This window comes from Chenopodium quinoa, unplaced genomic scaffold (genome assembly GCF_001683475.1).
Source record: "Chenopodium quinoa cultivar QQ74 unplaced genomic scaffold, ASM168347v1, whole genome shotgun sequence".
Lineage (NCBI taxonomy): Eukaryota > Viridiplantae > Streptophyta > Magnoliopsida > Caryophyllales > Amaranthaceae > Chenopodium > Chenopodium quinoa.
The window spans coordinates 2726589-2742508 of NW_018745105.1; positions in this window are offsets into that span (position 1 = coordinate 2726589).

A 15920-nucleotide genomic window follows, 5' to 3' on the forward strand; every position below is an offset into this window, starting at 1 on the left:
TCTTTGGTAATCATATATTAAGATACTATATATATAATTCAATAATAAAACGAGCTTTCATGAACAAATATAAACAAGTAGTTCGTGAACATAAATTAACTAGTAGTTCGTGAACGTAAATAAACTAGTAGTTCGTGAACGTAAATAAACGAGTAGTTCGTGAACATAAATAAACGAGTTGTTCATAAACTTACCTGAACGAGCATATATATGTTCATGTTCAAGCTCATTTATTAAATGAGCTTCAAATTTTGTTCAAGCTCGGCTCAATTATTAAATGAACGAACATGAACGAGCTTCAACCGAGCTCGAACCCGAGTAGTTTATTGGTCAGCTCGGTTCATTTACACCCCTATGAAGGAGAGATCACTTTTCATAATAAATGGTCTCTCTTTTTTTATTTATTCAATTTTAAGAAAGGAGCTACCATTTCTCTTAAATAAATGGTCTCTCTACTTTTATTTGTTTAATTAATTTAAGAAAGGAGAGACCACTCTTGATAAATAAATTAGGTTTTTTTAAGGGTTTAACTTCAGATCTTGAGTTCTTTTGTGAGTAGTTAAGTGTTTTTTGGGTTTAATTTGGTGGTTTTGGGTGGTTTGTGGTGGCGTTGGGTGATGATTCTTAAGGGGGGTGGTGTTTGAAGACTGTGGGTTGAAGAAGGGTTGCTCGGGCTTGATTAGGTGGTTTATATTTATTATTATTATTATTATTATTATTATTATTATTATTATTATTATTTTGCGAACTGGTCGAAGTGGGAGGTTGTTGTGTTGTTGCTTATCGCAGGCCCGCAAGATGGACATGTTTGGCTTCATTTTTGTTTAAGTTTTTGCTTTCATTTAAGAATTTAATTTATGTGTTTGTCTATGTAATTGCTAATTTAAAAGTTTGTATAATTTATATTTTATTATAATTGTGTGCTAATTTTGAATCTCTTTGAAAAATTTTCAGGATAAAAAGTGAAGATTAATAATTTTGCTTGTTGAATTATACGGTTGGCGTGAAATTGATACACAAGATATGCTTGGAAGGCCTTGGTTGTAGAATTAATTAGTTTTTTTAGTATGACTCTACTTTTGCATAATTTTTTATAGATATTGATTGTTCTCTAGTATTAATGAGTTTTTTTTATTGGTTTTTTAATCTTTGTATGAACTACGTGTATACTTTAAGTATTAATGAATTGTTTTCTTGTTTAATTGAAGCGTATTTTTTTGAGGTAATAATTGAAATTGTATATATTAAAATACAATTTTTTTAAAAAAAAAAGGAAAAAGAGACCATCTATTTGAAATAGATGGTCTCAGTTTATGGTCTTAGTTTATGAAAAACTGAGACCATCTATTTAAAATAGGTACTCTCAAATTTTTAAAAAACATAGACCACCTATTCTAAATAAGTGGTTTCTCTTTTTTAAATCAAGAGACCACTTTTCATGAAATGGTCTCTTAGGCCAAAGAGACCTGTGAGCTAGAGACCACCCCTAAGGTAGTCTATTTGGCCATTTTGATATGGTCTCTTTGGCCAATTTTGTAGTAGTACTTTTTTTTTGGTATATTACCTTTGTATTTTTGTAATTTGTTTACTTTACATTGTACTTTATCTACTTTAATTTGTTTACTTTACATTTTACTTTATCTTTTTGTAATTTGTTTACTTTACATTGTACTTTATCTACTTTAATTTGACATTAATTTCTAATGTTTATTTTTGTGCGGTTATTATAATACTGGGAAATTTAAAGATGTTTTGGAAGATCAAGATTTAATGAACAAATATTTTTTAAATTTTTTTTATTATTGTAATATTTTTACATTTACTCTAAGTAATTGTACTACATAATTAAAGTTCAGTTTATTTACTTTTAGCTATTATACATTAACTTTATGAAATAATTCATTTACTTTTATGATATTTTATATCATATGAATTGTTTGATTCATGTAATGTCCTTATTTACAAAATTGAAGATAATGTCCTGTATTACTCCATTTGTCCTAGAATACTTGGTATGATTTCCATTTTCCGTTCCAAAATACTTGACGTAATTCTAAAAATAGTAAGGGACCACATTTACCATGGGACCCCATGGTTCCATGGTATTAAAAGTAACATTATCACATGTAAAGCTGTCAAAAGTTGACTTGAATTAAAATACTGACCAAAAAAAAATGGTGACCTAAATCCAACTTTACTCAATTTGAAACCAATCCTATACCTATGCTGACTAGAGTATTTGAGACCCGAACTCGAACATGAATTGACGTGTAGATGACCCGACCTAAATGTAACCCATTAATTATTGACTTGTTGACTTGAACTTAATAATGATTTGACTTGGAAATTAAATGATTCAACTTGATTATAACCTACAAATTATTGACTTGAACCAAATCCGACTAAAACTCTAGAATGACCTGATTCTAACCCGCTAATTGTTGACTTGAACCAAAGCCGACTCAAACCCGAGAATGACTCTTACCCATTTTAACCCGTGAAAACCCGAATTAAACCCAACCTACTATTCACCCGACCGAATATAACCAACCCGGATAAACCTGACCCAAACCTGATAAGATGTAAGGTCCGACGTGACCCGACTCAAGCATGACCCAATCCATATTTGACCCACATAGGATACGGTATTAACTCCAATTGATTTGACCCGAGTGGACCCAACACATTCTTAATCAACCCAAACCCGACCCGTTCTTATTGAAATAGTGTTGTGCATGACCTTCCAATAAATAATATTTTGGAAATTTGTACTTTTTTACTTTGAACAAGCATTGACCTACCACCTCCACAACCACTTTCACAACCACCTGCACCTCCACAATCACCTCACAAAGACTTTATTTTTCAATTTTTCATTTACTTTTAACTTCATTATTTTTACTTTAACACTAATTCTCTTTACTTAAAATCGAACATCATGTTTTTTACTTGAATTTTTTTTCTTTTTTGACTTGAATTCTTTTTGTCATCTGCGCCTCTACTTTCATTCTTTTTTTTACTTTAATGATAATTAGTTTAATTTTGGTCCATTTGCTATTACTTTAACAATACTTTTCTTTACTTTAAAAATCGAACACCATATTTCAGAAAGAATTAATTTTCTAAACTTTTTTTCTTGTACCTTTAACATACTGTTATTTACTTTAACACTGTTTTTATTTACTTTTATATCAGCACCATTTTTCAAACAGAATAATTCTACTACATACAAACATACTACTTAAACTGAATATTATGTATTCTTCATACAAACATACTACTTAAACATTCAAACAAATGTTTTGGATTAATAATATACTACTAAAGTACTCTAATGTCTATGATATATTCAAATATATTAAAAGCATTTACAATTCTTCGGATTCTTTCTTCTCTTCCCAATCTCAACATTTGTCAGCAGTTTCTATTGCATTTGGTTTTTATCATTGAGAAGTAGGTCAAGTACTGTTCTTATATGATGGTGTGTCAATCTTTGAAAAAACTATAAAAAAAAATTAAAAGATTAACCTTAATTTAAACAAATTATGCTCGAAGTAATCCAGATAAGTTATAGGATTTAAGGACTTCAAAAATTAGTATGGTAACTTACCTCTTCTATTGTTCCCAATTCTATCCCATTAATACTATCATACACCTTCATATGCAACCGCAGTAGATAGCTTGCTGAGAAATTTTCTTCTTTTTCTTTTTGAAATGGTAGTTCAATTATTCTCAGCTTGAGGACAGTATATCATCTGCATGTGGATGCTTTCTTTTTTTAAACAACTTCTGCACTTGTATCATTGTATGACCTGTAATGCAATGAATATTAATGTAATATGAGACATTGAAAAATGAATTTAAAGACACTCTTTTAATCTATTGATGTTTTACCGTTTCTAAGATAAAACTTTGTATAGGCTCATATTATTCATTGGTCTCTTACAAAGTGTTGTCTAGATGATCAATTGTTTCATATTTGAAGTTTATGACAGCAAGAAAATAATGTTCTTCCTTCTTGAGAGGAATAAATACCTGAACACAGAATTTTATTTTATTTTTACACATTTTTACTTTAAAGTTGTTTTATATTACTTTAAACATATATTGTTTTACTTTAAATATTTATTCTATGTCTTACACATTGAGCTACATACTTTAAAATTGTTTTTTATTACTTTAAACATATATTGTTCTACTTCAAATATTTATTCTATTTCTTACACATTGAGCTGCATTCATGTCCAATGATTGTGAACTGTTCCAATCCATCCATAATTTTTGCAGACTTGTTACTCTTTTTTCCCATGAGCATTCAAACACATAGTTAATGCATCCTGTTACAAAAATCCCAAGATTATTTCAAATATTTATTCAATGCATAATTCATAAAAGTAAATGTAAAAAACTTACCATGAAGTCAAATCCAAAGAAGAATCTGACCAAGTCATTTTCAGCCCTGTCTCTTTGCATTTCATTGTTATTGAGGTGGTTTGCCCAAGTAATGATCAGATTACTTGAAACTTTCCATTCATTGAGCAAAGCGTTACAATAATCTTCCCTTACTATTTCAATTGAATCTATAAACCAGTCTACTACTTCGCTGTAATGTTGAATTATATTTAAAGTTAAACTTATGCCAATAATCAAATTATATATAATGCAACAAGAATAATTTTTTTTTTGTGAGTATAAAACATACCTCTTGTTTGGAAAGTTTTCATCATCATTGATTGTTAAGTAGTCAATCACTTGGTGACATTTCAAGCTCATGTTCTCCATTACTTCCTTGTGTTTCTTTAAGAAATTAGAAAGACGTATCATATCTTCCACCTCTTTCTCTTTCTCAAGTTTTCTAACTACCCTGAACCTTGAAACTTTTTTCACAAGTTGTCTTCTTTTGGTGTTTATATCTGCCAAAGCAATAGCAGCACAAATTTCTGCACGATACACCTTTCTCCTATTTTCTAATTCAAGGTCATAATCGAAAGTGTCTCCAGAAAAACAAAGCATATGGATCATTGCAAAAACACCACAATCAAGAGTATATCTTGGTGTCTTCCACTTGAAGTTAATTTCATCAAATTCATATTCTAATATTTCATCAGCTTTTTCATGATTAATTATCTTTAGAAAGTTTGACATTTCCTCCACCTATAACATTTGTAAAGCAATATATAAGTAAAACAAATTTATAGTATAAATTACTTTAATAAACATCTGATTTACTTCAATCAAAATACATTTTACTTTATATTTTATCTTATTTTTTTTACATGAATTATAATGTATACTTTTAATACATATTCATTTTCTTTAATAAACATATGATTTACTTTAATCAGAACATCTTTTACTTTATATTTTATCTTATTTTTTTACAGGAATTATAATGTATACTTTTAATACATATTCATTTACTTTAATAGTAGTGTTATTTACTTTAATAATTTACTTTTTATATATCAAAAAAAAACTTACCACAATAGATCCAAGAATTCTGTAGAAAGACTTATCTTTCTCATCATACTCCCTGTTATCCAAGTATTGAATGGACTCTTTCAAAAAGTTAACCACTATCAAATTATAGTGGTTACTGAGACAGATTGGTGCAAAGATCTGTCGATAAAATTACACTTATTAGTATACAAAATCAAAATCATAATGCCCTAAAATGTAGTTTAATTGACTTGAATAATAAAACATACCAACTGAGCTTCATAATTTTCTCCTACGCATTATAGAGGCACATCCAATCATACCATGCTTGATTCAATTCTGATGTGTGTACTGAAGGAGACTTCTGGTCTTTTGTATTTGTTGTCTGAGAAGCATCTTGTAACATGAGAGACAGCTCTAGAGGTCTATGTTTCTTAATGAGGACATAAAATATATTACTTAATTACATCATACTCATTTAATTATGAATTTAGCTACACATGTAATTTAACTCTTACACTGTGGTCAATACCAAAGAATGAAAAAGCATAATGGATCTTCTTTCAATCGAAAATCATTCATAAGAAATGACCAACATTGAACTACATTGGATTTTTTTTTCATTTGAGGGGGGACTGTTGGAGCTAGGGATGTTGTGTCATCTCTAGTTACCATGAGAAATCCTTCAAACTTCACAATCTCTTCACTGTGCACATTTAAATATATATAGTAAATAAAATATTATTTAAAGTATATTAAATATTAACTTAAGTACATAGAATTTTTTTTAAAATTAGAATAAAATCATAACTTACTTTTTGAATGGACTGTACTTAACAAAGCAGTAATCAACCACTACTTGGTACAACTCTAGCATTTCATTCATTCTTGATTTGTTGTCTTTCATTGTCTTTGAAACTAAATCAATTTCAACATCTTTTTCTCCACAATCTAAATTGATTTTAACTTTTGGAACTATCTCTTGGTGAATGTCCTTAAATACAATGTTTGTTTCTAGCAGAAGTTGTTTATTAGCATCACCTGAAATAAAATAGCAAATTTAGTTTCAAAAGAATCATACTCTAGCCATTATGGATTTATTAATATTTAATTAAGTTAACAACTTACTTTCAATTGTTTTTTCTATTGCTTTCTCGGTAAGTGTTGGATGGTTTTCTTCAACAGGAGTATCCTTTAGGATACTCTCGGTGACTAAGCTTATTACATTACTAAGATCATCATCGAATGTCTGGTTATCAGGCTCCTTCTCTTGTTTCTCTTTCTGCTTTTCATCTTCCTTTTTCTGTTGTTCCTTCTCTGATTCATTCACCTGTTCCTCCTCCTCTTTCTTGTCTTCTTCCTCGGATCCTTTTCCTCCTCCTCTTTCTTATCTTCATCCTCCACCTCTTCCTCCTCCTCTTCTTCCTCCTCCTCTTCTTTGTTGTCATCCTCCTCCTTTTCCTCCTCCTCTTCTACCTCTTCCTCTTCCTCCTCTTCTTCCTTCTCCTCCTCTTTGTTTTCTTTCTCCTCTTTGTCATCCTTGTCTTTGTTGTCATCCTCCTCTTTGTCATCCTTCTCTTTGTTGTCATCCTCCTCTTTGTCATCCTTCTCTTTGTTTTCATCCTCCTCTTTGTCATCCAGATCCTTTTCCAGATCTTCATTTTCATCATTTAGATTGATAGTTTTAGGATCACCTACATCCTCTTGATTAGTTTTAGGATTAGTTTCAGAATTTTTATATTGCTCCTCCCATGTTGACAGATTCGCATTAGATACATCTCTTAAATCATCATAAATCCTGACTGTTTCTAAACCAGTTGAGAATTTGATGTAGACACATCCATTTGTTGCTTTTTCATCTTGTTTGTTAAGCAAGTTATATGCTAAGCATGTAACATTGCAAAGAGTGTTGAATCTCTAGCCAACAAATACAGTTCTTCTTCAATTTCCTTCAAAATGAATAACAAAAATTTATAATTACATTATATTTGAACATAAATACTATTTACTTTTTTAGTTTTTGTTTACTTGTAAGTGTACATTATTTACTTTATGTTTATGATTTATTAAACATTATTACTACTGGAAGCAAAGAAATTAAATATAATAAAAGTAAACAAACATGATATAAAAGTAAATATATTTCATTTTAAAGTAAACACAAGAAATCAATGTAACTTATTAAAAATTACTCACATTTTTTGCAGCATCATGTATTTCCCTATCTGTCATGACACCTTCTGGTAGGTTGAATGACACTAATCTTCTCTCTCTGTCGGCAAAGTTTCTATAAGCATTCTCAATTACATGTCCCAAAAATACGTGCTGACCCACTCTTCTACAAACTGGATAGACATCCTTTTGGAGTTCTCCTTGACCAAAAGATGCCTTTGCTTCATTTGCAATTCTTTCTTTGACTTTGTCATCTGACCAATGCTTGATCAATGGCAGTGTTGTTGGTTCAGGCTGCCCTCTGAATGTAACATGATGAAAGTAAACAAGTTAAAGAATTAGGACACATCCACTGATTCCTGATCTTGATTCTTTGTGTTTGTTGTTTTTGAAGCTTCCCACTGCTTTGCACAGAATATTCAGAACATAACCACACCAATCCACGTTATGTATCTCTTTAACATTGTCTGCATAGCTGATTATCTTGTAATCTATCACTCTATTTACAACAGGGGCCAAGAATGTGCTACAAACATGTATCACAAAGAATCTTTTAAAATCATCCCCTTCTTCTTTCAGATTCTTTATTTTGTTCTCCAAATTATTCATAAAGATGTCACCACCTTCTGGAATTCCTTGTTTCTTCTTCCATTCCTTTTGAAACAAAATGTTTGCTATAGGTTGCTTCCTTAACTGAAAAGCCACCTTGTTCGCAATTACATGTGGAAACAAGAAAATATCTTCAACATTATAGGAACTAACAGAAAACTCCTTTACCATGTCAATCTTGACCATACAGCTGTTTTCATTGAAATGATGAAAAAGCCATGGAAGAATATTTGTTGAAATTCTTGTCAAATTTAGTTCAAGCAACCCTCCAAAACCAACACTTATTACATCTAATTTTTGTTCCACACTGAAATCTTTGATCAAATCAAAAACTGCATTGGGTCTGGTGTGTTTTCTTGATTTCCAGGTTACCTTCATCATCATCACTCTCTTTTTTAACCTTAATAACTTCATGTAATTTCTTATCAGAAATGTCAAGCTTCATTTTTTTCTTTAAATGAGCTTTTCCCTTTTTTCTGTCTTATTCTGATGATTCTTCAGAATCCTCATTTGGATCTTCTTCTGGTTCATAATTGCTATCTTTAACTTCAGATTTTATCATTCTCTTTATTCCTATAATTTGTTAAAGTATAAGATATTAAAACATATACTCTTATAATATAATATTCAAGATCAAACAATCTACTTCACAACATATATATATATAAAACACGTTAAATAACTTTCACAACATATATATTTACTTTATAAGCATTTTTATTAACTTTATGACACTTATCAGTTACTTTTATGATCAATTATGTATTATTATGCATCATAATATTTATATTGACATCATAGACATATAATGGTAAATAGTTTACTTTATAACAGTTTCTATTTACTTTATAGAATGAATCATTTACTTTATAGGAACAAAGAAAAGGATAAAACCTACTTCACAACATATAAGACATGTTAAATAACTTTCAAAACATATATATTTACTTTATAAGTATGTTTATTAACTTTATTAAAGTTATCAGTTACTTTTATAATCAAACATGTATTATTATACATCATAATAATTATATTGACATCATAGACATATAAAGATAAACAATTTACTTTATAACAGTTTCTATTTACTTTATATAATGAATCATTTACTTTAAGATTTATACCTTAGAGTAATAGATTAATTTACTTTATAAATTTAATACAGAAAATATGAATCTAACTTTAGATTTTAATTTAACAAACTTTTATGAACCTTTTGAAGCTTCTAGTTCATTAATTCTTCTCTTTATCAATATTTGCTTTTTTGAAATGCTTTGAAGCTTAATACCTAATACAATTAGTTTTCACAATCAGTTTATAAGTATACACATGTTAAAGAACTTTTAAAACATATATATTTACTTTGTAAGCTTTTTGTTTACTTTATTAAACTAACCATTTACTTTTATATTCAATCATGTAATATTATGCATCATTAAATTTGTAACATAGACTTATAAAGATAAATGCTTTACTTTATAAGTGTTTCTATTTACTTTATCAAATAATTATTGTATTTTAATATTTATACCTTTAATTGGAGATTGATATTAATTTGCTGCTTTCTTTGTAGTTTTCTTCTGTGCGGCAGGAATTTTCTTGGCTGCAGGAGAAATTTTGGTTGTAGGAGAATTTTTGGTTGTAGTAGCTTTTTTACTTGCAGCAACCTTCTGTGCAGCAGCAACTTTCTTGGCTGCAGGAGATTTCTTTGTTGCAGTAGCTTTTTTACTTGCAGGAACCTTCTTTGCTGCAGGAATTTTCTTATCTGGAACCGGTTGTCTTGGTGGTTTTTTCTTTGTAGTTTTTGTCATTTTAATCTGTTTCCAATTCAAAACAAAAATTTATCATACTTTCAAACTATATGGTAATGTAATAAACAAGGATCAACATCTTTTTTGATATGTTATACACAAACCATAATACAAAAGTCACATCAATTTATTGATTTATACACAAGCTATAATAGCTTAGATCTCACAGTAATTCATTAACATTTAATCAATTTAAAGTTACTATTAGTCAATTTCTATCTACTTGTAAAAATAATCCATTGAAAACTATAGAAACTCAAAACAAACTACTCAAAACATATGATTTTATTTTGTTGACTTTGAATTATTTTTTATTAACTTTTATTTGATTTCTTTTAACTAAGAACTCTGTAATTTATAACTACAAATAGCAGAGCAGGAAGACCATAGTAACAGCAGGTGACACAGCAAATGTAGCAAAGTAGGAGCAAGCTAGAGAAACCAAGGTTCACAATGATAACATATTGGGCAACTTAAAATAAAACAATCTAACTATCAAATTATACCAAATAGTCTAACCATGAAATTATAAACAAACAATCTAACTATCAAATTTTACTATAGAAATTCTAAACAAACTACTCCAAAAATATGATTGTATTTTCTTAACTTTAATTATTTTTTTATCAATTTTTATTTGATTTCTTTTAACTATTATTAACAATTACACATAAATTAACCAAAATTATTCTAAATTAGTAGCAATTGAGTAAAATTACTAAAGTTCATAAACATATACAGATCTAAAGTTTTATGAATATTCTTTCAAAAAAACTTTGTTATAATTTTATACCAAAATTTGTAAAATTAAGCTGATATAAATTTATGTAATAATTCAAAAAAAAAATGTATAAAGAATTATTTGACTCAATTTTGAATTACTTTATCATGCATGCCGATTTTAATCTAAATTACAAAAAATTTAAACAGAAACAATAAGAAAATCAAACATAATTTGAACAAAAACAAACTAAATTGCGAAAACACCTAATTATGAAGAAATCGAACTTAAAAACACCAAAATTGAACTTCGAAGTACTCCGATTCAACTTTTGCTACTTCAAATTTAACATAATCAAGCAAAAAACACAAATATAAGTAAAAAAATTTCAGTAAAAATAGACGAAAAAGTATGAACATCGAAGTTTTGATATAATACCTAATATTCGCCAATTTTTGCCAATTTTCGAAAATTTTTGTTTCGAAAATGAAATATGTATACAACACAAGTTAAAATTGCGATATATAGCAAAATTGAGCAGTTTACTTGGCGGTTATGGCGGTTTTCGAAGCTCTTGAGCAGTTGAAAATAGCGAAAGTATAGCAAGAGTAGAGAGAGTGGAGAGAGAAAATGGTGCCCGAGCGAATTTGCGTGTTGCATTAAATTTGTCTGATTTATTTTGGCTTGTTAGATCATGCGCCTCTTGTCTCATATCTAACGATCTTGATTAGTTCTTATTTCCTATTTTACAATTGGTTCTCATTATAACCTGGTCCTATATTTAAAGAACTTTTTAAAATGAATTTTGAGATGAAAATAGAATCAAGTTATAGGATATTTATTTAAAATTATGATTAATTTTGTATATATGGTGTATTAGAACTTTAGAAGTATATCGATAATAAAACTCTATATAATATTTTTATCTTGAAAAAAGATATCCAAAATTCGCTTACTTCTCATCATATGTGTTACAATATTATTTATTTGTCGCCTATGTGGCTTGGCACTTGACGAAAAACTGAAATGTTAAATGTCACTATCTCGTGGCCTGAAACACGGGCGATGCCAGATGGTTGATAAAATTTTAAGATAACAGTTGAAGCTGAATGTTAAATACGGTCAAATTATTCATACTGGTAATGTAGAATATATAGACATACGATATCACATGGCTTATATTTTTATAATAGTATACTTTTTGTAGCTTTGTTTTTAGATAGATATCTATGCTATTATTGACTTAAAATTATTTTTTATTAAACTGAAGTTATTTTATTGAACTGAAAGTATTTCGCCAAACTAAAATTATTTTTATTAATTAAAACTTATTTTTAATGTTTCTCTAATATATATTTTTAAATAAATTAAGTAACAATGCATTTTGTATGCGGATAGCCACACCATTAAAGTAACTCCTATATGAATGATTGAGTAACCCCTATAATACTAACTAAGTTACCTCAAACACTGACTATGTAGCCCCTATCTATAACACTAATTGAGTAATCACTATAATACTGATTAATTAACCCCTATAGCACTAAGTAACTCGTGTAATAGTTGATGACAACGGTTGGCTAGCTACATATAAAATTTTGTGATTAATTAATATACTACTAGTTTTGTGTTCGGGCGATGCCCAGGTGGTTGATAAAATTTTAAGATAATATTTTTACTTGAATGTTCGTACGGTCAATAATTCGTTCTAGTAATGTACTTCCTCCGTTTTTTTTAGTTGCTACACTTTTAATTTCACTATCTCCTAGACAATTTTTTAAGAGGAGAAAGATGGAGAGAAAAATAAGAGGGTCCCATGTGAGTAAGAGAGACATAGAAATAAAGAAATGTCAAAAATATAAGTGTAGCAACTAATTAACAATTCCCAAAATAGGAAAATGTAGCAACTAAAAAGAAACGGAAGAAGTAGGATATTTAGACATACGATATCATATGACTTATATTTATATAATAATGTACTTTTTGTAGTTTTGTTTGTAAATAGATATCTATGATTTGAAATTATTTTTATTAAACTTAAATTATTTTCACTGAGTAAGTATTTTTACCAAACTAAGATTAATTTTACTGATTCTCAAATATTTTTGCAAAATAAATTAAATAACAATGCATTTTGTATGCGGCTAGCAAAACCATCCGGCCGGATAAAGTAACCCCTATAAAACGGACCGAGTAACTCTTGAAATACCAACTACTAACATTAACTAAGTAACCCCTATTTATAACACTGATTGAATAACCACTGTAACACTGACCAAGTAACCCCTATAGCACTAACAAAATAATTCTTGTAATAGTTGGTGACACGCTTTAGTAGCTACGTATAACTTTGTGATTAAATAGAATATAAAGGGATCTTATTTTAAAGAAATTTTTAAAACGAATATGATTATGGAAATAGACTTGAGTTAGTGGACATTTATTAAAAGTTATGATTAATTTTGTATATATAAATATTATAATTCGATTGATAATAAAATTCTATACAATTATTTTATCTTAAAAATCTATCGAAAAATAGCTTACTTATGCTTCCGTATCATATATATCATAACTTTATTTATTAGTGATAGTGATAAATGATATGATACATAAAATTTCACAAGATAATATTCTTGCTTACGGAGATACAAAAGATGCTCAAAGTTTTAAAAATTGATCATATAAATAGTACCAAGTAGATATTAAGAAAAACAAAAATAAAGGAATCATGTATATTTTCTCCAAATCATATGATAAATAAAGAAAATTCTCCATAAGTAATAACTTTATAATCCGCAAATATAGTAACAATCACTTCTATCACAGTACAAATGCTACAAAGACTTTTTCTTGAAGAGAATTAAATCTAACATAAACATATCATAATATAAATAAGAAGCAAATAATTCTTTCAATTGAAAAGGAAGTATATAAATCAGAGCATGCAAAATGCATATAGTAGTTGATTTTGAGTTTAAACTACTTTTCAACACAAATTTTTAAAAAAAAACCGGTGTTCATTAATTTAATGAATGGCGGAATTTTTGGACAAGCATCAACTGCCAATTTAGTGGGTTTGGCACGTGCTTCCTAATGATTGCCAAAATAAAGAAAGAAATAGAACTTTTCTCTCTTCATTCATTCACTATAGCTTTCTCTCTCTTCGTTTTTATCTCTCTAAAAAGCAAGTAACTGGCGATTTCGAGCGTTTTCTCTCTCCTCCATTGTTGATTTTCGAGCTTTTTCTTTCTTCTTTTTCACTGGTGAAGTTGTTATTTGCTTAATTCAGGTTCGTTTACTTATTTTTTTGAGATTTTTGTTAGTTTAAATTGTTTTGATTCTTCGATTTTTAGGTTTTTTGATTTTGATTTTGTTTTCGATTTTCGTAGTGTTGATTCTGCAATGGTGAAGAAGAAGATTACAAAGAAGGCTGTAGATGCTGAAGAAGGTGTGTTTACTTAAATTTTTCATCATTTTTTCAAATTTTTCAATTGAAATTTTGCTTATATATGTCGAATTAGTAGTGCATGTTATTTTTTATAGTTTTCAGTTGATTTTTTATGCATATTATGATAATTGAATTTGAATTATGAAGTTATTATGTTTAATTTTGCTTTATTTTATTGTTCATTGTATATAATTGATTCAAAATTTTGCTTATTATTCTTCAAATTTTGTATGTTAGGTTTTAGTCAGAGAATGCTAATTAAACTGATTATTTGTTTAGGTTTTATGTTTTAGTTAGATTATGTGTATAATAGGCATATTCGCATTGTGTTTGTGCATCTGTGTTTGATTAACATGCATATATGCATTGCTCATTGTGTTTGAGTAATAGACATGTGTGTCATTTATATGTTTTGACAATGTTCACTTTATGATGTTAAAAGGGTGACTTTATGTTGTTAAAAGAGTCACTATATGTTGTTAAATGATTAACTTTTTCAGTTAAAAGGGTCACTTTTTGCAAATAAAGGGTCACTTTTTGCATATAAAAGGGTCACTTTATGCATACAAAAGGGTCACTTTTTGCAAATAAAGGGTCACTTTTTGCATATAAAAGGGTCACTTTATGCATACAAAAGGGTCACTTTATGCTGTTAAAAAGGTCACTTTATGCTGTTAAAAGGGTCACTTTGTGATGTTAAAAGGGTCACTTTGTGATGTTAAAAGGGTCACTTTATGCTGTGAAAAGAGTCAGTGTATGTTGTTAAATGAATAACTTTTTCAGTTAAAAGGGTCACTTTTTGCATATAAAAGGGTCACTTTTTGCTGTTAAAAGGGTCACTTTATGCTGTTAAAAGGGTCACTTTATACTGTTAAAAGGGTCACTTTGTGATGTTAAAAGAGTCACTTTGTGATGTTAAAAGGGTCACTTTGTGCTGTTAAAAGGGTTACTTTGTGCTGTTAAAAGGGTCACTTTATGCATTTAAAAGTGTCATTTGTGCACATTATTCTATATTTTTCCATGAGTAATTTCTGAATTTGTATTTATATTACTTTAATAATTAAATACAGGTGGTTTAATAGGTGGCTATCGTTATAAAAAGCCTACAAAAGGAAAAGGAAAGCCTAAAGAGCCTGCTAAGCCTAAACCAGTACCAAAAAAGACCCATATAGCTCCTGAGAAGAGCAAAGCAGTATCTAAAAAGGCTGGGAAAATTCTTGAGAGTGACAAACCAGAGTCTGAGAAGGCCAAAATAGTTCCTAAGAAGGCCAAAATTGTACCTAAGAAAGCTAATACAGTGGAAGATTCTGATTATGAAATGCTTTCTGAATCTGATTCTGAATCTTTTATGTAAGTATACATATTTTTTTATTACATTTTTAATTATATTTTGTTTTTATTTTATATTGTTTTAGTTACATTTTCTTTCTTTTTTTTTCTATTTAGGGAGCAAAGAAGAATCATTGCAAGATGTAGACCCTATTCATTGGAAATATTGCTGCAGAACTTTAGTCCTGAGCAAAAACAGGTTGTTGAAGAAATTGGTTTTGGAGGTTTATTACATCTTAAATTGAAAACTCTTAATCTTCAAATGCTACCTTGGCTTGTTGAAAACTTCAATGCTAGTAGCTGCATGTTTACCATCGCTACTGGTAAAGATTTTGTTGTTACTAGAAATGATATATGTGATGTGTTTTGCTTGCCTTTGAGTGATATT